Below are 25,158 nucleotides of genomic sequence, written 5' to 3' on the forward strand. Positions count from 1 at the left end.
TGAGCTTAAAGACAGGCGAATTCACAAATTTATTGGAAAACCAAAGACTGATTAATAGAGCAAGGGCAATGGAAGGTCTTTCCTATGTCCATCCTACTCAGTAGGTCCACGACTTCAATAAAGCAGTAGAGTAAACCAGTGAGAACATTAGGGGAAAGAGACAGCTGAATACAAAAGTATGTTAACTTCCTCCCTGAAAATGGTTTGGGATCTAAGTTGTTGGGGGTGCGGCTTGGAAGCTAGGCACTCTGCTCATCACATAAATACTACAACTGCTCCACAAAAGTTCATCTGAAAAGAGAAAAGGTAAAGAACTAATATCTAGCCAATAAAGAACTGGACAAGAAACCATCCTTCCACACAATCAAGAGGATAAATTTTGCAATTGATTTTAGGGAACAGGCCCGGCCCCATTTACACTTCAGTAAGGCTGAGATAACCATGTTTTACCATTACTTTTCGGGTTTTTCATGTCCTCATTATTTACTTCCCACCACCCTTAACCTCATCATATTTTTTGTATTTGTGGATATTATGATTAAGAAACCTGGGTTCAGGGACACCTGGGTGGCTCAGTCAGTTAAGTGTCCAACTCTTCTTTTTTTAAAGTTTATTTATTTATTTTGAGAGAAAAAGCGAGAGACAGCGAGCAGGGAAGAGACAGAAAGAGAGGGAGCACCAGTGGGGGAGGGGCAAAAGGGAGAGACAGAATCCCAAGCAGGCACCAAGCTGCCAGCGAAGAGCCTAATGTGGGGCTTGAACTCACGACCCTGAGATCATGACCTGAGCTGAGATCAAGAGACACTGAGACACTTAACTGACTGAGCCACCCAGGTGCCCCAAGTGTCTGACTCTTGATCTCAGCTCAGGTCTTGATCTCAGGGTGGTGAGTTCAAGCTCTGTGTTGGGCTCCATGCTGAGTGTGAAGCCTAATTTAAAAGAAAAGAAAAGAAAAGAAAAGAAAAGAAAAGAAAAGAAAAGAAAAGAAAAGAAAAGAAAAGAAAAGAAAAGAAAAGAAAAGAAAGGAAGGAAAGAAGGAAGGAAGGAAGGAAGAAACCTTGGTTCAGAGTCTAAAATTCTGAGAATCTGGGGAACAATTCACAGTTCCTCTAGTTCATCTGGGGAAGAGGAGCCAAGGTGGAATCTGAGCTGCAATGGGCCAAATCCTTGGGGTCTACAGGGGTAAGGATAAACACAAAATAATAAAAAATATATATAGAAAGTAAAAAGGAACCAAGAACTTATATTAAAGACTTAAAGGATAGAACAGTATTTAACTAGAAGAATATAAAACTGGAAAAGCAGAAAATCAAGAAGAATATATTAGGTTGACCCATATAAAGTTGCCATTTTTATAGGTCAAAAACAGTCCAACATCACCAATTTCACAAGATTCAAATGAATAACTTAATATTTTAACATATTTCACACTGTGAAAGGCTTATCTGATAAAACTGCACTGGAGAGCACCAGAGGGAAGAGAAGTTTTAGGCTCCATATGAAGGTTGTACCTGACAAACAGGGCAGCCAAACTGGAAACTGGAGGTGTGCAAATAGAACAGGATAACCCTTCTCAAGAGACTTCTGCAGTGAGTGATCTCTAAGATCCCTTCTGAATTATTCTGAAGGTTCTCGCCTACTTAGTCTAAGCAAATTCTGGTGGGTTTGGCTGTCTGTAGTGAGAGTGGAGAGGAGAGGTAGATGTGAGAAGAATGTGTCCTGAAAAGAGAATGGGACAAGAGAAATTGAGGAAGGCAAGTAAAGGAGTGACCATTTCCACCAGCTTTAGCCCACCCTCTGCAGTACCTAAAGACCACCCAGTCTTGAATGTCATGAGAAAATTCAACCAGCATCTGTAGGCAGGAAGAATGAGCCCTGTAAGTACAGTAAGGATTTAGCACCACTAAAGTGCAGTAAAGGGGTCTGGAATGAGAGGTTTCCCTGAGCTAAAGGGACTTAAAATTGCAGAACTTTGGGGGCGCCTGGGTGGTTCATTTGACTGTGTCCAACTTTTGATTTCGGCTTAGGTCATGAAATCTCATGGTTCATGAGTTCAAGCCCTGCATTTGGCTCCATGCTGACAGTGGGGAACCTGCTTGAGATTCTCCCCGTCTTTCTGCTCTTCCTGCATGCGCGCTCTCTCTCTCTCTCTCTCTCTCTCTCTCAAAAATAAATAAACTTAAAAAATAAACTTAAAAAAAAAATTGCAGAACTGGGACCGGGCAGGTTTGTGTAGCTGGGTGTGGATGGGTAGTTTGGGACAGGTGGAGTGGAGAGCAAGTGTTCCAGGGGCTGAAGCTCCAGAAGTGGCAGAGCAGAGAGACAATAAATTTAGCTGAACAGAGAGTCTGGGGTAATGAGTCAGGGAAAGTGGGCTGAGGCCAAGACTGGAAATCATCTTGATTGCCAAGCACAGGCTTACACTGTAAGTTTGTTCACTAAAGTCTTTTAAGCATGGTTTATAGACAAAAATGGAAGACCAAAAGATACATTTCATGTATTCGTGTACATGTCTGAAATATAAATATCACAAAATTTAGGATTCAGACAGAGAAAAAGCAAAAATATGTTTTGATTAATCAGTTATTTGATTTTTCTATTTTTCAGGTCAGATTTGCTGAATTTTAACCTTAATCGTTTATAAACTATACTAAAAATGCCTCATTATTTTTATTCCATCAATTTTTGTACATACTTCTATTAGACCATGTTTACCAAGCATTTCCTCTCTAATGAAAACATAATGAAAAGATATTAATGAAAACATTTGAGCTGAGTTCAAATGCGAGAAGAGCAGTAACAGCATACATTTTGGACACTTACATGCAAGGCAGTGAATGGCATTTCAAGAGGTAGACAGAAGGAGTAGTCTACCCATGGTGCAGGGAATAAGGGGGTACCTTGTCTGTAGAGAATTTAAAAACAGTAATAAACTGACTAAAAGTCAGTCTGCTTTTTATTGTCATTTTGCACTGGCAATGCTAAACAATTCTAACTTCTCCCTGCTGGGGCTGATGGCTCCCACATAGCCGCCTCTCCTTGGTCCACCATTAGTACCAGCACTCAGCATCCAGTAAAAGTGTCTTACAGCAGGTCTCTTTTAACCTTCATTTCACAGATAGGGAAAGAGAGGCTCAGGAGACTGGGGTAAATGGGAGAATGAGGATTTACTCTGTGCAGCCCGATTTCCAGGTCTGCAGGTTTAACCTACAAGCTACTACCACTCAGGAAAAATGAGCAAAAGACAGCAGATACCCCAAGTTCTACTCAACTTGAGAGTCAACAGCTGAGTTTGAATGTCATCTTCCATTAGCCTTCCTCCTACCTTTTCTATCAATCAACAACTGACTGCCTATAGCTCACAGAACACTTTTTACTTATTAATTCATTGCCCATTTCTTGACAGTTTCCCTAGAGAGTGAGGCAGGTTTAATTCTGCCATATTCCTGGCCACTGTGGCCTGAGGCAATGATCTCTCACAACAGATGGGCAAAAATCTACCTCATGAAAACATTCTAGACTCCTTAGCATTCATTTTAATGAGCAAAGACATCTATGTTTATGTACTGTCAAAATCTCCATAATAGAAAATTTTTTTCTTAATTGCTTCAATTTTAGACTATGCCTTTTACTGGAAGTCATCACATTGAGAGAATGCAGGAAATAAATAAGTAAAAATGTATTTGCATTTCTTCAACGGTTAAAAATTTAACTGTGCAAGCAACTCATTTCTTCTCAATTTCTCTATCTAGTAAGTAGAAAGTTAAGTTATAATCCTCAAAAGTTCAGTGAGGGTAGAATCTGTTTAATAATCTAAAATCCTTAGACCATAAAATTACAAAGAGAGGCCACTGCTGTCAAGACCTTGGAAATTACAGTAGACATTATGCGTCATCCCATCCCTCAATTAGTAAGGGAGAAAGAGAAGAGAAATAAAACTGCCTTCACAAATATAAACTTTAAGATCAACACATTCTGAAGAAGAGTAGAACTATGTAGTAACTTTGGGGACACGAAATAGTTTCCAAGCCTGGACCGCTAAGCGCTGGATATATTAACGCAGCTATAGAAAGAAAGTGTCAGACAGCAAGGTGGTCAGTCAGCAGTGGATGCAGAGACTAATGGAGTGGTAGGCAGGATTCTAAGATGGCCTTCTAGAATATACAACTTCCCGTGAGTGTGAGCAGGACCAGGAGTATGATGGATTTCACTCCCATGATTAGGTTATGTTATATGACCAAGGCGGGGGGGGGGGGGGGCTGATGTAATTAAGATCCCACATCCACTTATTTTGAGCCCATCAGGAGGGAGATCATCCAGGATGGGCTTGCCTTAATCCAACTGAGGTTTTTTAGAGGACCACAGAATAGAAAGATGGGGAGCATATAAGAGATTGTCAAAATGACCTTGAAGAAACAAAAAGCTATGCAGTAGAGTGGGCCATGTAGCAAGACACCCTCTAGGAGCACAGGGCCTCAGTCCTACAACCACAAGGAACTGATCTCTGCCCACAGTCAGTGAGCTTGGAAAAAGACCCTAACCCTCAGATGAGATCACAGCCCTGAGCTGACATTTTGATCTCAGCTTGGTGAGACCCAGAGTAGAGGACCCAACTAATCCATGCCTGGACTCCTGACCTATGAGGAGTCAGATGTTAAATGTGTTGGTTTTAGCTGCCAACTGTGGTGACTTGTTAACACAGCAACTGAAAACTAATACAGCAAGTCTCCAGATAAGTTGGCAGCGACCATCTAAAAATTGTCCAGGACAGAGGGAAGGCATCCCTGTCGTGAGACAGAAAAACTCCAATCATCTAACTGTTCTGGTTAAATGCCATGCTCACTAATAGAAGTTTGGCTTCCTACACAGGTCTCCCCTCAGGGAGATAATATATTGACCATACAAACTGACTATCTTGGTCCTTGGGACAATTACTCCTCAGGCAAACAAATAAATTTACTGGTCCCCTAACTTCATATATCTATTTCTTTGGCTAGGCTAATGCAAGTCTGTCCCTACAAGAAAGCTCTACCCTTGATATCCTGAGAAAGTCAGGAATAATCTCACAAAGCTTAGAATCAGCCAGACCCAGAAATATATTCGTTTTCTATTGGCACAGTGGCTTAAAACAAGTCCAGGCAGCCTTGACTAGGTTCTCTGCTTAAGGTCTCAAAGGGCCAAAATAAAGGTTCTGGCTACGATGGGCTCTTATCTGGAGCCTCTTTGGAAGAATCCACTTCCAAGATAATTTAGGTTTTTGACAGAATTCAGTTCCCAGTGATTATAGAACTGAGGTCCCTGTTTCTTTCCTGGTTGTCAGCTGGGGGAGTCACATTCAGCTTCTAGAAGCTAACAACATTCTTTGGTACATGTCCCTGCCATGTTCAAAGCCAGCAACAACACACTTAATTGAATCCTACTCATGCTTCTTTCTTCCCGGTAACCAGAACAAACTGTTTTCAATGGGCTTTGTGTGATTAGTTTAGCCAACCTGGATGCTTTTGCCATGTGAAGTAATGTAATCATGGGAGTGCTACCTCAACACATTCACAGGTTCCACTCAAACTCAAAGGGTTACACAAAAGGCAAGGGTCATTAAAGAGGTCATTCTTAGAATTCTGCCTACCACACCAGACCATGGAAAATCTTTTTAGAGACAGAGACAGAGACAGAGACAGAGACAGAGAGAGAGAGAGAGAGAGAGAGAGATTGGGAGATGTGGAGAGGTGCTGAGGGAGAAAGGGGGAGAAGAGGGTGGGAATCTTAAGCAGGCTCCCCACTCAGTGTGTAACCCAACGCAGGGCTCAATCCCACGACCCTAGGATCATGACCTGAGATGAAATCAAGAGTCAGATGCTCAACCAACAGAGCCACCCAGGGACCCCAGACCACAGCAAATCTAGTAAGATAATGAAGGTTAGCCCTGGGAGCATTCCTGAAAGAGAAGAACCAGTCAGCTCCCTACAGAAGATATCTCATATACCACATGGACTGTCAAAAATCGAATTCATCTTAAAGCAGTTAGGGTATTTCCTTTATCAACATACTTTGAGCACACACAGAAATTACATTTAAAAAGAACTAAGCAAAAAGCATAGACCAAACACTGAACAACCACTTACTATGAGGCGCTACGTTAAGCATGGAAATACATACAAAATGAAAATATACACAAGTTAAGCCCTCTCAAAGGGACTGATAAGTAATGCAACTTGAAGAGAAGATAATATAAAATGACTAACGATGCCACACTTAATATAGTCAGAAGTACAAGAATTAATATTCACACCAAACTACAGGGCTTTTAACACAATGCTCACAGCCAGAAGTATTCCTACAAATGTCACTGGTGACTAATATATATGTAGACCTTTAAAATATTACCAATATGAAAAAATTACCAATATGATCTTAATTTGGGGAGTATTTAATGCATACACAAATTTTCATGTGTAAACAAGAAAAAATATACCAAAGGAAATATACCAAAGTTGTTAGCTAGCTCAATAGTGGGATTATAGCAGGTTTTAATAAAATTATATTTTTATTAATTTTTTAAATGTTCTCATTTTTTTCAATAAGCATGTAGCACTTTTATAACCAGGGGAAAAAAATACATATAGACATATAGTATACACACACACACACACACACACACACACACACACACACACACACACAATTTATATTGGGGAAGTCATGGCATTTAGTCCAACCAACGTTTCCTTTAAGCCAAAACCTGTCCTGTGCATAGCCACAGCCCCCTGATCTAGAAAACACAGGCAGTTTTTATATAACACAACACATTAGTAGAGACCCCATTATCTGAAATCTGAACAAGAAAAACTTGTTAATAGCAGAAACTAGAGCTGAAAGGATATAAGAGAGATGAAACTAATAAGGGCCACAACAAACTGACAGCATGGGGAACAGAAATGATGAATAAACAGATGCTATGAGGTAGAAGAAAAGCTGCAGAGTGAAGGAGGAAGCAACACAGGAGAGCAGGGAACAGAGCAAGCCCTGTGCAAAGGAAGGCAAAGACAGAAAGCAGATGGGACTAGAGGAGAATGGATGGGTGGATGGGAGACAGATGGGCAGACAGAGGGATGGATGGACAGGTGGACCTTTGGCCAGAGTTAGCATCTTAAGGCTCTTCCTTTGATTTCTGAGAATTTTCCAGCCCCCACTTTCTAATAAACGATTTTTTCATTCCTTTTGACCAAAATGAGTCCAAGTAAAATGACATTAAAAATATTATTTCTATAAGGCTAAAAATTAAAATAAAAGACAAGTTTTTAAAGGTGTTCTAAAAGACAATTTCTTAATTTTGCTTTTATTCTCTTTCTTCCTTCTTTTTTTTTTCTTTTTTTTACTTCTTGTCTAGTTCCTCCCAAAAGCTGGTGGGAACATGGGAATCTCTGAATCTCCCCACCCCCAGCACTCACAAACAGAGCAATCCCAGCCAGAAAAGGATTTGCCTATTAGCCACGCTATCTCCACCAAGACAGCAGCCTTATTAAATTACAACTGTTTGAACAAGGTCAAGCACTCAGAGTTTAATTCAAAGTGTTTCCAGGTATAATGCTGTCAGGTCAACTTAAACAAGCCAACAGAGGCTTGGAGCCTGATTAAATATTAAAACAGAATCTTTCACATCTGTTTTTACCCAAGGATGAAATTACTGTACATCACTTCAACCAGCTCATTAATACACTATACACACATCTTGCCTCAAAGGTTACAGGAATATCAATGCTTCGGAGGCCTGCAGTGAAACCTGCCCACACAGCCAGAAGTGAGGTCACCGCACACTTTACAGGACGTCAATATTTCTTTACAAAATGTGAGAGATAATCAGTTAGACACAGACACATTTTAAATTAAAGGATGAAAACCTCCACGAAGTTAAGCCAGTTGCTTTTGATCTGAACCTTTTAATCATTCATTCAGTGGGCTTTGATAGGTAACTTGATAGCACACGTTGAGCAAAAATTTTGATTCAACAGTAATTATTTTATAAAATGGAGGGTTGCCACATCCAAATAAATGACCATGGTGACTACATTTTTTTAACTTACAAAAGCATGAATATAAAAGGCACATATAAATATTTTAAAGCACAAACATTTGGGACACTAAGAGTATAAACTTTCATGGTGCATTAGTTAAAATAGTAGTTGAAGACTTGCTACTTTAAAAACTCCTATAACAGGGAATGACACCAGACAAACAGTCTAGAATTACTTAAGAGTATTTTCGGTGTCTCCCATACCTGACAGGTGACAGGTATGTGTCCCCTATAACTGAACCCAGTGAACAATTTAAAAACTGCATATGCCATAGACTGTAACTGCTATAATTTGTGGTTGCTATGCACATTTCCTATCTTCCCTTTTTATTGATACACAACCCCCTTTCTTCTGGGGAGCGCCACTTCCATTACTGGTCCTGGAGAGGTGTCACTCACGGTGCCCTCCCCCCCCCCACTCCCTTGGATAGACACACCCTCAAACCATAGTCCCCAGGCTTCTGGGGACGGTGGCTGGTCTAATGGTTGGGCACATGCCTCAGGCAGGGTGTTTCTATATGCATGCCAGGATAGAAAAGTCTTTGGGGGCTGGAATTGCTCACCTGGCAGGACATATGGGCAGCCATTTTCCCATCCCAAGAAGAGAGCCAAAATGCAAAATGTGTGTAGGGAGGGAGCAGACGTCAAGATGCAGAGAAAGAGCCCTGACCACATCCTCTGGACAACAGGAGCCAATTGAGCCTAGTTCACCTCCACTTTCTGTTTTGAATATTAGATGTCTCTAGGTAACTATTAACATTGCTATTCTGACCCAAGGCACAGTTAAATCACATGCTTGCTGTACGAAATCCTACTGATCTCTCTCTTAAGTTCTATAGAACTTCAGCTTCTACATTACCCAGAGATTTTTATTTTGCACTGCTTTCTTACTGTTTCATATGTGTAATTGATTTAAAGTTTTAAATTTCTTATTGCTGTATATTAAAAAGAATATAAAGGCGGCGCCTTAGGTGGCTCAGTCAGTTAAGCATCCAGCTTTTGCTCAGGTCATGATCTCACGATTTGTGGGTTCGAGCTCCTTGTCAGGCTCTGTGCTGACAGTTCCAAGTCTGGAGCCTGCTTCAGATTCTATGTCTCCCTCTCTCTCTGCCCTTCCCCCACTTATACTCTGTCTCTATCTCTCAAAAATAAATAAACATCAAAAAAAAAAAAAAAGAAAGAAAATAAGAAACATGAAGGCTTCCTAAACCTAAGGTATTTTAAATAATGTAGTTAGTTCAATATAGACTAGAACAAGGATTATACATTCCAGCTATGTAAGAACTGACCAAAAATAAAGAAGCTGGTATTAATGTGTTACTTGTGGACACTGTTTCACTACAATATTGCCAAACATCATGTGTTCAGGTTTCTTTACAAGAAAACAGACGATCACTCTTCAGGAGTAGAGATCAACTTCATCCCCAAAGAAGTGGTTATAGTGTACAGATTCCTAGCATTAAAAACCTCTACAATCCAACTTGAAGCTAAGGAAAAATTATTCAAGAGCCATTTGTTGGATTGTGGAATTTTTAAAATCCACTTAGAATGGTGATATATTGTCTAATTTAAGGAATAATTTGGGAGATGAAAAATCAAAGGTTCATTTTTCTCCCCGAAGGTATAATTACATTGGAAAATGAAGGTGACTATTAGTAGAGAATTGCTTCTTTTTTTCTGCCACAGCATATTAAATAGCATTTCAATGGAAAGACCACGGGATATGAAGCCAGGAGACCCAAGCAGGAGTTCTTGCTCTGCCACTGACTGACCATGTGAAGATAAAACAGACAATACACAAAATTTCTCTTGACCCTGTTTTCTTAGCTTCACAAGAGTAATATCCACCTTACCCACTATATAAGTGGGCAGAAGGCTCATTGAGATGAAATCCACTGACATTTCAACATCTAAAAGCAACACACAGGGATGCCTGGGTGGCTCAGTCGGTTAAGCATCCCACACTTGATTTCTGCTCAGGTCGTGATCTCACATTTCACGTGAGATCAAGCCCCACGTCAGACTCTGTGCTGACAGCACGGAGCCTGCTTGGGATTCTCTCTCCCTCTTTCTCTGTCCCTCCCCCACTTGTACACGTGCTCTTGCTCTCTCTCTCTCAAAATAAATAAAACATCGTTTCAAAAATAAAAACAATATACAAATAGAAGTAGAAAAATCTAGAATCTAGAAAAAATAAAGTAGTTAATATCATGTGCTATGATCCTAATCCTCTTCCAATTTTATGAGAAAACGAAGCTCAAAGAGATTAATCCCAACTTGTACAAAGTCACAGGGCCGGTACAAGAGACAGGTCCTTTTATGGCCTACAGAGTTCCCCATGAAAGCCCTGCCTCCAGTGACTACAAAACAAGGAAGCTACACACCTCAACTCACGAGGCTCCAAATTCTAGGTCACTCTGCCTGGTTGACAAATACATTTCACATGTACTGAAAAAAGTTGCATAGTAGGTATTATTATTGTCTGTTTTTATTAAACATACAGTTTATTATTGACAAAGAAAATGTCCAGCAAATATATATAAGAGCCTATTGTGTTTTGTAGAATAAAAAAATTTTAAATGTCTATGCTAGGCTTGGTATGGTTAAAAAGCTAATTTAACACAGCAAAAATATCTGCAACTGAATTCTAGCTAACTTCCTATGAAATTTTCAAGTACTAAGAAACAGAATAGTTCATAAATTTTCAATTTTTGGAGTCAAAAAAGCAACATAGATTCCTACTTTTAGGTTCATAGTGTTCATTTACTGAAAGTGAACTGTGATGAATACATTTAAATTTTTAATAAGATGTATTTTTTATAGAAAAGCTGACATTTCCTGACTAGTGATTTAAATCATGACGCAAGTTGAAATCATTTAAAAATCAAGTCCATCTCAGATGAAGCTCACTGCTACCACATAAAATAGATGCTCAGTACATCTTTTATATTCTGCAGGATGCAAGCAGCATGCCTTGTTATGAGGTAACAGAAAAAAAGAAAGTCTCCAGGTAGTTGTGCCTTACTGGACGTCCCCTGCCCACAAGGCTTAAAGGAAGTTAAAGGAACTAATCAACCTAATGGACCAACGGGAAGCTACACATGCCCGCGGGCTGCCACAGCGGGGAGAGGAGCTGCAAAACAATGGCTACTAGACATGGGCCACCACTCTGTGTACTGCTCTAGGTATACAATCAGATTATTTCTGGGACAGACATTTCATGTCATGCTAAGGTGAGGAGGAGGGGAGCAGGAAGGGCTCCCTGGGATGTGTGCCTGAATGTGTTGTCTGTGCCTGGGCTTGTTTCAAGGGTGGAGAAGGATGCAGTGAGACCAGGTTAGGCCATGGTATCGTAACAAAAGCATTCAAATACTTAGGAAAAGGCTTTTTGAAATCTTAAACCATTAAACACCAAGTTAATAAAATACAAAGTAATTTGTTTAACAGAACTCCAATACAGCAAAATCTTATACCACACACAAATTCATACTTGGAACAATATAATCAAGCAGAGTAAACCATACTAAATGTAAAGTCAATAAATTCTTTTTTGATTGTTCAGCCCCACCACAACCACCAGAGAAGACTACGAGGAATTTAACAGAAGGAAATTAATCATCATAATACTTTAGTTCAATACTGAGCTACAGTGAAATAATTTGGGCATTAGTACAGTTTATTTGAAATAAGATTTAAAGCAGCACATTTAAATGAAGCAGAATTCATTAAGCAACCTCTCAAAAGGATCATTTCCTCTAATTATTGCTTTTATAACAGAAGACAAAAGCAACCCAGTGTAAGTTCATAAAATCCACAATTAGCTGCCAAAATCTTACCAGATAAAATTAAAAGAGAAAGGATATTTAGAAGCACAATTGGTAAAAGTTCTGTTGTTTCTTTAAAAAAAAGCACTTGCCCTTTCTTTCCACCCATAATCATTAAAAGTAGAGATAACATCATGTGCCAGATATTATGGTAGATCCTCAGGAATGAAGGAAAAATAAGAGAACACCAAGCTGGATGCTCCAGAAGCTTATAGTGCTGGGGTAGAAGGGAAGAGGGTTATAAAGATCCTCATATTACCTCCAGACAAGTGTTCTAACACAAGCGACATCTAAGAAGTTATGGAGAGAAGCTGTGACTGACTGGTTGAGTGGAGAATCTCCACATTTGAGCCATGTTTTGTTTTGTTTACATTCATTTATTTTGAGAGAGACAGAGATAGCTCGAGTGGGGGAGGAACAGAGAGAGAGAGAGAGAGAGACAGAGAGAGAGAGAGAGATGGGGAGCTTGAACCCACAAACTGTGAGATGATGATCTCATCCTGAGCCAAAACCAAGAGTCAGATGCTCAACCGACTGAGCTACCCAGGATGTCTTTGAACCATGTCTTACAGGAGAAGGAGTCTGAAAAACAAGGTAAAACAAGAGGGGAAGGAAGAAACAAGAGGGGAAGGAAGGCATTCCATAGTCCAAGTAAAAGAGACAACAGTACAGGAAAGGGTACCATGGATGAAACAGAGTATTTTAGGGAATCTTTGGGCAGAGGAGGAGTGGGGGATAATAAGGAGGCATGAAGATGGGATGCACAAAGCTGGAGAAATTGATGGGAACAGGATTATGGAAGAGTATTTCTTTCAGTCAAACTATGGAATTAGTTCAAGCTTTATGCCTCACTCAATGGAGCTTGCTGGGAAGATACTTACGACCTGATCAAAATCTGTCCTATTATCTCCTAAACTTTTCAGTATTCCAAAGTATTTAACAATTATACTGTTTTAACTGCAATACACACACACACACACACACACACACACACACACACACACATGATTAAAAGACAAAATGAAAAGGCAACTTAAGAAATGGAAGAAAATATTTTCAAACCATGTATCTGATAAGAGTTAATATCCAGAATATAAAAAGAACTGCTACAACTCAACAACCAAAAAAATGATTTTTAAAATGGGCAAAAGACTTGAAAATGGCCAGCATGTACATGAAAAGTAATTCGACATCACTAATCATAATAATAATGCAAACCAAAACCACAATGAGAGAAGCCCTCACATTCATCAGGATGGCCTCTATCAAAAGAACAGAAAATTACAAGTGTTAGTGAGGATGTGGAGAAGTTCGAACCCTTGCGCGCTATTGGTGGGAATGTAATTTCCTGTGGCCATTATGGAAAACAATATAGAGGCTTCTCAAACAATTAAAAATAGAATCACCATATGATCTAGCAATCCTACTTCTGGGAATATATCCAAAAGAAATGAAAACAGTATCCTAAAGAGGTATTTGCAACATGTTCATTGCAGCATTATTCACAATAGCCAAGAAGTGGAAGCAACCCAAATGTCCATCAACAGATGAATGAGTAAAGAAACTGCCATATATACACACACTGGAATATTACTCAGCCTTAAAAGAAGAAGGAAATCCTGTCATATGCTACAATATGGATAAACTTTGGGGATATTATGCTAACTTAAATAAGCCAGTCACAAAAAAACAAATATTGCATGATTCCACTTATGTGAAATACAGTAAAACCTTGGATTGCAGGTAACTTGTTCTGTGACTGTTGCCCAAGATGAGCATACATTTCTAATAAATTTTACCTTGACAAACGAGCAATGAATTGCAATATGAGTAGTATATGACGCCAAATGTCACATGATCACAACTGAGCCAAAGGTTCTTCTCTCTCTCACTCGCTCGCTCACTTGCTGTGGACTGTGGGTGATCATCTCCCATGCACAGATGCTCAGTCTCAGGTGGTGGTGTTTGGCAGAAATCAGTGATTTTTCAGAATGTTGGGAGGTGCCCACAACTGGATTAGTGTATGTTTTGTCACTTCAAAGCACCTATGGACAGTCCTTTGCTTTTCCCTACAAGAGTAAGCTGAGAAATGCTTTGCTTCATTCTAGACCAGGGTGCCTACAGATATAGACCCTTTCCACTGCTGCCTTATTGCCAGTTACATTAAATACAATATTTGACAAGAGTTTAATACTGTACTGTAGTCAACATCCATGTGAGAGTATACAATGGCCCCCATGCAGAAGAAGATTCCATTGAGCCAAGAGATAGCAGTGATTTGCTTAGTGATAGTGAAAGTCGTCCTACAGAATAACCCTCCTCTCTCTTTTCTCCCTCACACCAGCCACGAAGGCTTTCAAAGGTAAGGGTTGGTTAATTTATTTTTTTATCTATTGTATTTTCTTTATTATTTTGTATTACATTACAGTATTGTAATCATTTTTATATGAATATTTTTGGGTTGTGGAACGAATCATCTGAGTTTCCATTATTTCTTATGGGGAAATTTGCTTTGATATACAAGTGCTTTGGATTACAAGCATATTTCTGGAATGAATTATGCTCACAAACCAAGGCTTTACTGTATCTATGGTAATCAAACCCATAAAAGTAGAATAGTTAGGGGCACCTGGCTGGCTCAGTTGGCAGAGCATAATCTTAATCTCAGGATTATAAATTCAAGCCCCACATTCGGTGTCTTTACACTTAAATCCCTTTACTTAAATAAAATATTAAAAATATTTAGAGGTGCCCAGGTGGCTCAGTTGATTAAGCATCTGACTTCAGATCAAGTTATGATCTCACAGCTCATGAGTTCCAGCCCCCACTGTCAGTGCAGAGCCTGCTTGGGACTCTCTCTTTCTTGGCCTCTCTCTCTCTCTCTCTCTGCCCCTCCCCCACTTGTGCTCTCTCCCAAAATAAAAAAATAAACTAAAAAAAAATTTTTTTTAAAGTAGAATGGTAGTTAAGGGTGTGGAGGAGGGTTGGGGGAGAAGGGATTAGTGTTTAATGGGTAATGAGTTTTAGTTTTACAAGATAAAAAAGTTGTAGAGAACTGTTACACAATAATACACACATAACACTACTATCCTATACTTTTTTTAACATAGTGTACTATATGTTTTACACTTTAAAAATGGTTAGAATGGTAAATTTTATGTTACCTTTTTCACAATAAAACAAACAAACCAATAACAAAAACAAAAAATTACAATTAAAGGTTGCAAAGTTCCAGGCTAATTCATAAAGAGTTCCTAATGTCAATATGGGAAAACAACACGTATTAGCTGTACAGTGAGTTATCAAATTTACAGTGTTCTGTTTAGAGTGAAGTTTGAACTTTTTCTGATGACACAGTAATTACTGGTAAGCTGAATGCCTGAAATCTGCAGGGCACAAAATAAATGAAACTGCACAGAATTATAAAATACAGCTCTAGTCTACTGGTGCTGAGACTGCTGATTGTTCCATCATGGATGGAGTTTTCAGGGTTCAGTAACCTAGAACTACTGAGGGTTAGCTAGAGTTTAAAAAAGAAATCATGACCTTAAATGAATATAGCCAAACTTTCAGGTCCAATCTAGTCTAAATCAAAACCAATTTCATCCAATGTGAAGCTTTTCCCCTGATACCAGTGTAAGGACAGGGCAGGGGTCAGAGAGTGACAAGAGGCAAGTGTGAAGAAAAGGAAACAGAGAAGTCTATCCAATCGTCTGTGGTCCCCTGGCCTGTAAAACAGCTCCCAGTTGCAGGAGTTCAAAAGCAGGCAATGGGGGCCCTTGGCTCATCTCTCACTACCTCCTCTCAGCTCCTGCCCCTGTAGTTCACCCACAGCTTCTTTCTGCTGGGGTCCTACACAGCTGGCCCAGCAGGCTGTCTTTGTACCAGGGAAAGTCTTTCAAGATGATTCACAGCTGCCCTCCAGGCAGACCTCCTGGCCAGCAGGAAATGTCAAGCATTTGCTGTCCCCTCTCCACACACTAACCTCCCACCCCCCAGGGTAGCTCCAGCCACAACGTTGCTTTCAGTATCTGTGCTCACAAACATCTCCAAACTCCAGGAGAGACACACTACAGTCTCAACAACTCTTCCATAGGATTCCATTTTAATCCCATACATACCAGCTCAGGCCTCTCTCAAATGACTGGGAGGAGGATAGGGAGAGGGGACTCTCACTTCCCCCAGGGAAGAACACTCTCTACTCCTAGGAGTTCCTTGCATGGAATACATTTCTAGTCTCCCTGACACAGCCTGGGTTATAGGGTGGAGGGCATATAGTTGTTAAACCCATTTGGCCACCGCTTGACAAACCCTGCAATGGATGATTCTAGAGTCTCTCTTCAGACAATGTGTGTACTTAACACCTACTGGCAACAGCTTTGGGACCTGGATCAAAATTTTAGACAACAGGAAAACTCCCATTTAACCTGCTGTAATATATCTGTATAATAATAGGAGAGAAAAACCATAAGGACTCCATCAAACTGAGGTACTTTGTTATCAGGTGCCCAAGGTACCTCCATGAGGCCTAAAATTCCTCAGAGGACAATGTGAAATTCAACTCTATTAAACTCAAATAACAGCACAAACAAGCACAGAAGAAGATATCAACACTAAACACAAACCGTTGATTGGCAGGCTGTGTCACCATGCAAAAGCTTGGACTGTCTGCCACCCAATGCTGAAAAGTTCTGATTATGTGCACAAAGGTGGTTAGAGGTATCAGTGCAAAATATACAAAAGTAAAGGCTAGGCCCATGTTCAAGTAAGACTATGCAGGAAGGAAATCTTGGTAATTTTACTAATAACTCTGCCACTAACTGTCTCTGCATTTTAGAACTTTCTCTCCCGATTCAAACTCCAGGGTAAGAGCAGTCAGAGCGCTGGGCCTAAGTAGTGAACCCACACCATAACTCCTAGGAGGCGAGAACAGGAAACCCTCATTTTAATGAGGTAGTGCGGGACAAGCTGAGGGCGAAGTACAGGGTAACAGCACCTCCCCCCGCCCAGGTGGGATATGTGTGATATTCCTCGGACACTCCTGGCTGGCTGCCCAAGAGTAGGGGAAAGGGAAGAAAGCAGATGGTTGACTGATAGAAATCACAGTCATGCAAGACAGGAGTCTCCTTCAGTTTACTGATAACTTAGTAAACATAACTTAGTAAACGGCAAGAAAAAGGCAATCTTATCCATAGCCTAATCTCCAGAAACCTATAGACTCTGTTTCCTGGAGCCCTAATATCACCCTCATCAAGATGTAAGGGGGTTTAAGTGCTTATGTGGAAAACACAGGCAAATGAAAAATTAAATTCCCTTACTGCCTACAGCTCATTGACAAGTCCTTGAAACAGGCAGTGACCTTCCTCTAGGAGCTCAGCTGCCTCAATGATGACACTTTGCTAGGGGCAAAAGGGGATCTTGGCTTAACATTATCCTGACCCCCCAGGATCCTGTGAGTCTCCTTAAACACATAAAAATTCCTTTGCAAGCCTCCTTTATCTTTAACCCCCAATTATATGTTGGTAATTATACTCTAAGCATATGGCCTGGTAATACATCTGAAGGGTCTCATGACTGAGGTTTTACTAAACAGTAATAAATGGTGTTTTTCTAACAACAGCTAGTCCCTCAAGGTCCTGGAAACGTTGCTTCCAAAATTCCTCAGAGACTTATGCTGCCCTTAACCACCCCCCCCCCCCATCCCCGTAACCTTAAGGTATATAAGCAGCCCCTCTTCACAACCCCAGTGCAGGTCTTTCTGCCCGTGGGTCCTGTCCCCATGCTTTAATAAAATCACTTTTGCACCAAAGATGTCTTCAAGAATTCTTTCTTGGCTGTCAGATCCGAACCCCACCATCACCCCAAAGCCCCATCAATTTGACCTACACCGGCTTCCAAGCAGAAGGTAAACCCTACCACGGCCCACCAGTATGCAACCTATAGTGGACATCTTTAAAGAACTCAGAATATAAGTCAAAACAAAACAATACTGGCAATGATAAACAATGTTATTTCTGGCAGTCCACATTACATGCCAATATCATTTTGTCTAAAAAATAATTTATAAAAGCATATTACCACCACAGTCTGCCATCATCAGTCAGAGTTAACAAAAAATGAAAGCTCCCAGAAGGGCTAAGATCATTAATGCAATCCTGATAACAAAGACGCCAGGAGATTATTTAATTTTTTATGTCATGTCATGTTAATTGTCATGTTTAAATTTGTAAATTGTTGCTTGTTTAAAAATCCATTTGTTAAAATAATAAATAATGCATGTTGTAACATATTAGTAAAATTACTATTTTTTAAAGCATCACAGGCACAGATGAGTAAGCATTTCAGTGCAACTGCTCATACCATTCAGGGAAAGACAAGAGGATCTGATTAAGTTACATCATGGCAAAAAAAAGCAAGTTGCTACCACATTTCCCTACTGCAAACTGACCCTCTACATTTCAGATTCCTAAGGTCAGCTCAGCTCAGCAAGGCACCTGGGGAGCCCAAGCCAGAATCCAGAAAGGAGGCTCCTTACCCAAAGCAGCGCTTGAAGTAGTAGCATCAGCTAACATGGAGGTTGAGCTGGCAATGGAAAGGTAGCCAGGTTTAAAAGAAGGCTGTAAGGAATTGCCAGGACAAAAGATTTTCCAGATCATGGTAGAGCAAAGGGAATATGGATCACAGCTTTGCTTAAACAATGTTCACCCATTTTTATCTCTCACTAACTTTACTCTGTACATCTTTCATGATCAATTTCTCCTCTTCATGCAGGAGTCCGTTCATTACTTTCATTAGGCAGGGGTAAATACTAGCATCTCCTTTGAAAGTGAAGTGGTTATTTGCAAATGCAGGCAGGCAGAGAGAAAAACCAAAGTCTGTAGTACGTGCAAGAAACTCCTATGTTCCATATACTTTTAACATAAAATTTAAACCTATATCATAAACCCTTAGAAAATGAACTTGAAGTGACTGAATTAAATAAAAGCTAAACCAGTGATGTTACAAAAACACCTGGTAACCCAAAGATTAAATGTAAAACATGAGCCTACTGAGTCAAGGTCAAACTCCTAAACCTGACATTCTCAGCTCTGTGATCTGGTCATAAGCTACCTGTTTAAATCTTACTTCCTACTGCTTCCCTTTTATATACCTGTTCTATATGCCCGTTTGTGTGCCTGTACCAAGGAAACTGTACTGCTCACACAGTTGCTCATATTCTCCTTTGTGCCTCCGTTCACAGTGGTGAGCCCTCCTTCCTTTCCTTTGCATCCCTCTTTAAAAATCCAAATTCTACTACCCCAAATGACACCTTGGCCAAGAAGTCTTCCTGGATTTTCCAGCGACTGCTCTTTCCTTCCTCTGGCTCCCACAGCTCTGGCTGTTCTCTTATAATAGACTACACTCTGTACCTTTTTAATAGGCATCTTTGTTTATAACATCACTACTAAACTTTCAGTGTGTATCTTCACAACACAGCTCTCACTTACGGGGAGACACCCATACAATACCCTGTTTACATAGAAGGGTCCCAGGGTCCAGCCTTCAGGGCACAACACACCAAACCCCTCACCTATGGCAGGTCATCTTCTACCTGCTTTGTTGCACCTCGCAGATATAAAAACCCATTTAACTACTTTGGCTCTTCCCCACTAAGGTTCAGTTCTCTACCAAGACAATCCATTCTCCTTTCAATGTCGTTGGTAACGTTCCTTCGTTTGGCCTATCTTCTGTCTCACCATACAATTTCCTCATCCAAACAGTGGATGGGATACCACCGACTGGGTTTGCCAGAGGGAAGCCCCAATAGGTAGATGGGGAACCCTGCAGTAATTACCCCTGGCTAACCAGGCACCAACTTGTAGATTGAAACCTTCAGCCTCTTCACATAGACAGTGGAGGTTAAGATGGAGCACTGGCCCTGGGCTCTAGAGTCTTGTTCCCCCTTGGACCTCAGCACACAATTCTCTCTCACTGAATCTTAAAGCTACTTAGCTTTTTAATGGAGCTGAACAATCTCTTAGCTGTCTGGGCCTTAAAGTTCTCAGATGAAGCTCAGTATCAAGTATAAGGTCAGAGGTAGAGAGATATGGTTCAGAGAAGGGAATTCATTTTCACTGTTAAAAAATTTTTTTTCAAATAATACATATAATACAGTAAAGTCAAGTGTCTATTGACATCTCCTCAATCCCATCTCAGTCCTTCCCAAGAGTCCTTTATCAATGCATTTATGTATCGTTGGCCATTAAATCTAATCTTATCACTTAGAATATACATTATGCTTCACCAAGAAAGAAAAAAAGTTTAACTATTAAACCATGCCACCACTTGTTAGATATACTGATTTTAGAAATGTTGACATGTGAAAAACATGCTTTAGAATCCATGAAAAGCATGGATTGAATTGAAATGATTTTATACAGAGATTTCATACGCACAACACATACAGAATCTATAAAATACAATACATATAGAAATATATCTAGTTTTGCAAGTTTTTTTTTTTACATGAATGTGGTATTTCTATAATTTATTTTTCTCAGTAAAAATATATCAGGGGGAGTTTCCCACATCAGCTGCCTACCAATCTACATTTTTTTAGGTGTTGCGTAATATTCCATATGCTGGCTATACCACCATGTATTTAATTATTCCATATTTTAACTATTACTAACAATGATGGGATGAGAGTGTACACATGTGTATATTGCTAGACACAGAATTACTGAATCAAAGATACCTGGCCTTATTTACATAAATAGTGCCAAGCTGCCCTCCCAAAAAGGTCTGAACAAATACATTCACCATATATAAATGATACCCATTTTCCTCAGTTATCAAAACAGATTATTAATCTTTTTAATTTCTGCCAATCTAATGGGAGAAAATAATATTGCATTGTTTTGCAGAAGGCTCCTTATATTCTCTGTATTTATCCTTTGTCTATTACACATGGCCTATTTTCTCCCAGTCTCCCATTTATCTTTTAATTATATTTGCATTTTTGTCTTTAGTGATACAGACATTCCAAATCTTTAAAAAGTCAAATTTACCCATCTTTTCTCATCTGCACTCGGGATTACCTTACTTTTGGAAATATTTTCTTCTAATAGTTAACCCATTCTTTGCAAACTCCACTGATGTTCTGGCCTGACAGTGCTTGGGGTACTCTCACAACCCATACACTGAAAAATTTCTACAATTATCCCCAGCCCACCTCTGAAAGGGGCAGGTGCCAGTCAGTGCACTGCCAGCCTGTGGGCACTATTTCAGGAAGGACTAGCCAGTTCCCTTCCTTACTGTCTGAAGCAGAAGCCTAACCCATTCCAGGCAATGTGCGCCAACCCATTCCAGGCTACATGTGCCAGCCTAGCCAGGCTGACATCATGGCCCAAGGCCAGACACCAAGGACCAAGCATAGAGAGGCAAGCATCCCACTATTCATGGCTGAGATCCTGAGCCAATAGTGTCTGGTCACTCGTGTGAAGACTGTTAACCCATCTCCCCATTTTCTCTCAGTCTCAGATATAAGAGACTGCCTGCAGAACTACTGTATCCCTGACCTGGCAAAAACAAACCGCAGAGCATTGGGTAACTCTGCTGACTCAATCCTGACAGGCCCAGCCGCCAAGACACAGTCCACGTGACACAAGTCCCCTGTCCCAGGGAGCAGAGGGGAAAAGGAGGGCTCTTCTCCTTCTACATCTGCACCATAAGATCAGATCAATAATTCCTCTGTGTCCAGCTCACCACTGTTTACACAGTCTCCCTTTCTTAATCTATAACCTACTGCTCCAGCCTGTCTGAGCTTCACCCTTCAGGCCCTCACAACTCACCCAACTGCCAGAAAGAGGGCCCAGGACAGTTGGGTTCCGAGTTCCCTGACTCCAAGCAGTGTTCAGTGAGCTCTGGTTAGTGGCTCAGTAGGAAGCACAGGGTTGTAGATGGGTCATAGACTGGTGGGAACATACACTTCTCTGCTATAAGTTCATGATTTATTTAGCTAAAAACACAGAGCATGTAAGGTGGCTGTTCAGTAGCAGTAGATGCAACCTGTTTTTCTGTGGCTTTTCCTTCGCCCTTGGGTTTCCAACTAAGAGCACAGCAAAGTGAACTCAGGTAGGGTCTTGCCAGTTGGGAGGGGGAAAAAAACTGGATTCTTACTGTGACTTTTAAAAATCTGGCTTGTCTAACAATCTCTGTATTTCTGTTTAAGGGAATATTTACCTCCATTAGACACGCTTGGTTGTTGAGCCAAACTCAGCATTATCAAGAATTCCTCCTCACCTAGGTAAGGGGGCGCATGGGTGGGGAAGGGTCCATGTCCAATGTCCCTTCCTCCAGCATTCCAGAGTCCTGGGAAAGTCCATCTCCCAGAAGTGGGGAAGACCCGAAGGGCCTGCTCAAACATATCTGGAACTCAGCAGGACTTCTTGCACACCTGAAGAAATCCCAATCCTACCTCAACCCTCTCTCAACCAAAATTAATCTTGTATGTCAGAGTTGATATGAAACTCTATATTCCCAGATATAAACAGTTCCTCTTCGTACTGTTATGGACCCAGTCCTCCTGTAAAGCACTGAGGACAAATCCTGATGATAATGCCCCACGAGGCATTCTGTGCTCAAGGACAGAGCTCACCCTTTGGCTTATCAGAGCCTCTCGGAAACTCAAATAGAAAGCTCCTTGAGGGGACCACCTAAGTTCCACTCACCTCTGACCTCCACAGTTAGTATGATTCTTTATACACAGGAAATATCTTCTAAATATTTGTTCAATTAATTATACTGGAATTATTTTTGGAATGAGTATTTACCTTCTTTTTATTTTTTTTTTTTAATTTTTTTTTCAACGTTTTTTATTTATTTTTGGGACAGAGAGAGGCAGAGCATGAACAGGGGAGGGGCAGAGAGAGAGGGAGACACAGAATCGGAAACAGGCTCCAGGCTCCGAGCCATCAGCCCAGAGCCTGACGCCGGGCTCGAACTCACGGACCGCGAGATCGTGACCTGGCTGAAGTCGGACGCTTAACCGACTGCGCCACCCAGGCGCCCCAGTATTTACCTTCTTAAAAAAGTTCACTTCTAATATATTTAAGTCTGATAAACTCACATCTTCATTAAAGAAGTCTTTCTCTATGGCTAAGAGCAATACTATCCATTATCAATTTCAAATTTAACCTGCCTCAACTTCCCAACCAAAAATAAGGAAACTTGAAAGCCCAGGATGCCATTATACTAAATGGACATTTTCTACATGCTCTAGATCTGTGCTAATATGGTAACCACTAACCATGTGTGACTAAATTCTAATTTTATTTTTTAGTGTTTATTTATTTTGAGAGAGAGAGAGAGAGATAGCAGGAAAAGGGGCAGAGAGAGACTCTGAAGCAGGCTCTGCCCTGTCAGCACAGAGCCCAACACAGGGCTCGATCTCACAACTGTGAGATCATGACCTGAGTGGAAATCAAGAGCCAGAAACTCAACTGACTGAGCCACCCAGGCACCCCTTAAATTCTAATTTTAAAGAAAATTTGAAATTTAATTCCTCAGTCTCACTAGCCACATTTTAAGTGCCCAACAGCCACATGTGGCTATCTTGTTGAACAGTGTAGACATTGAAGATTTCCGTCATTCTTTTGATCAGCTCTGCTCTAGATGCATCATAAATCTTGGAAACCTAAAGAACCCTTAGCTTGAAGCCAGTATCAGATCATCAAAGTGCCATAATTAAATTTAAAAATACACTGCTCCTTTAATTAAAACAACAGAAGGAAACACTCTCACTGATGAGTAGAGCTTTTATAATAATAGATTTGTCTCATCACAATGAAAAATTTAAACGCAGCAAAATTCTCATCTATCTCTGTTGCCAAAATTAATATGCTATATAGAGGGTAATGCATACTTGGATTCACATGAATCCTTTCTTTGGACAGATAACATTTCTAGTTAATGGTCATTTAGGGGGCTAATTTGTATATAACCCTTAATGTCCTAGGTTGAGTAGAGGGTGCAAACATCTAGGAAATTTTCAACCCAGGGATTTCAAAATGTATGAATACAAACCCAAAACATCCAAGTCCTCTAAGAACTCAAAATCTGAAGCTAGGAGCAAGGTTGCCATGAGTATGTTAAGAAACTGTGAATGAAAACAAACCTCTACCTGGGGCATCCCCCATCCCACTCCTCAGTAAATGCCAACATTCCTTAAAAGATAAAACACACATATAGGGAGTAAAAGAAAAAGGATCTATTTTTTTGTAGACTTCTAGGACATTAAGACTTTCAAGTTAAAAGTCCCAGGCAGCAAAGTTACACCACACTGCAAAGAAAAAGTTTCTCCCACAGAGTGAGGCAATGAGAGGGATAATAAGTGCACAATGAAAAATAAATCAAAACCCAGGTGGATAACGATGTACAGAAGGGGAAGCCTGGGGGTAAAAACCAAGATAACTTATCCAGGAGTGTCAAGGTATAAAACAGTGCATTAGGAGTCTGAATTTTACACATGTTTCTAAGTATTTGTGTGTTCTCATTGGGTTGTCCATGACACTGTCTAATAAACTGAGCTTTAATTGGCCAGGGTCATTCGCTAGTTCTCACAGAGATGTGCTCTACCTTAAGGACAACTCTAGCAAGTCACAAACAACTCCAACTTGTTTTCAGCTCAGGTTTATGCTGGATCCTAAGGCCTATGACATCCTACTAATGTAAAGGTCAAAGGAAATATATGCCTCAAATACTGCCAGAAGGGCAGCTAGAGTTATTAGCGGTGACCAACAATTGGGAGCTTAGTGATATCATCCCTTTCATCCCTTCCTTTCCCCTTCATACTACCTCATAGTCCTCAAACAGTGATCATCCTTTTCTACCTGACTCCAGTGTCCTTGAACTGCTATTTATCATCATGGAATCAAACTGTATTTTCTCCTCTGGGAACACACATGTCGTGTGACAAGACAGGAAATCCTTAGACCATGATGCGTACAACCATATTAGACTCATGTACTGACCTTGAATTTACTGGAAAATTTTAAGTGGTAAAAATTTCACCAAGGTAAGAGAGGAACAAATGAGAAATATTTTTCCCTTCCACTTTACACATTCACTATTTCAATTCTATCGCCAATTGTTTGTAATCTTTTTATAAACTCTCAGGAACTCAAGAGAAAACAGTTCGTGAGTCACTCTCCCAATAGCATATAAATTATGAGAAATATATTACCATATGCACACTATCATTCATTGAAAATTTTATTTAGC

General features: G+C 40.3%; 1 protein-coding gene and 1 long non-coding RNA gene across 5 annotated transcripts in view; both read right to left on the reverse strand.

The window, feature by feature from the left end:
- Window positions 1-25,158, reverse strand: part of KAT6B (lysine acetyltransferase 6B) — a 189,646-nt gene that overhangs the window by 112,810 nt on the left and 51,678 nt on the right. The window lies entirely within an intron of this gene.
- Window positions 19,619-23,254, reverse strand: LOC115526759. The gene is made up of 2 exons (XR_003972747.1): window positions 22,958-23,254; window positions 19,619-22,709 (listed from the first exon to the last, which is right to left on the reverse strand). It is a non-coding gene; the product is annotated as an uncharacterized LOC115526759 (long non-coding RNA).

This window comes from Lynx canadensis, chromosome D2 (genome assembly GCF_007474595.2).
Source record: "Lynx canadensis isolate LIC74 chromosome D2, mLynCan4.pri.v2, whole genome shotgun sequence".
NCBI classification, from domain to species: domain Eukaryota; kingdom Metazoa; phylum Chordata; class Mammalia; order Carnivora; family Felidae; genus Lynx; species Lynx canadensis.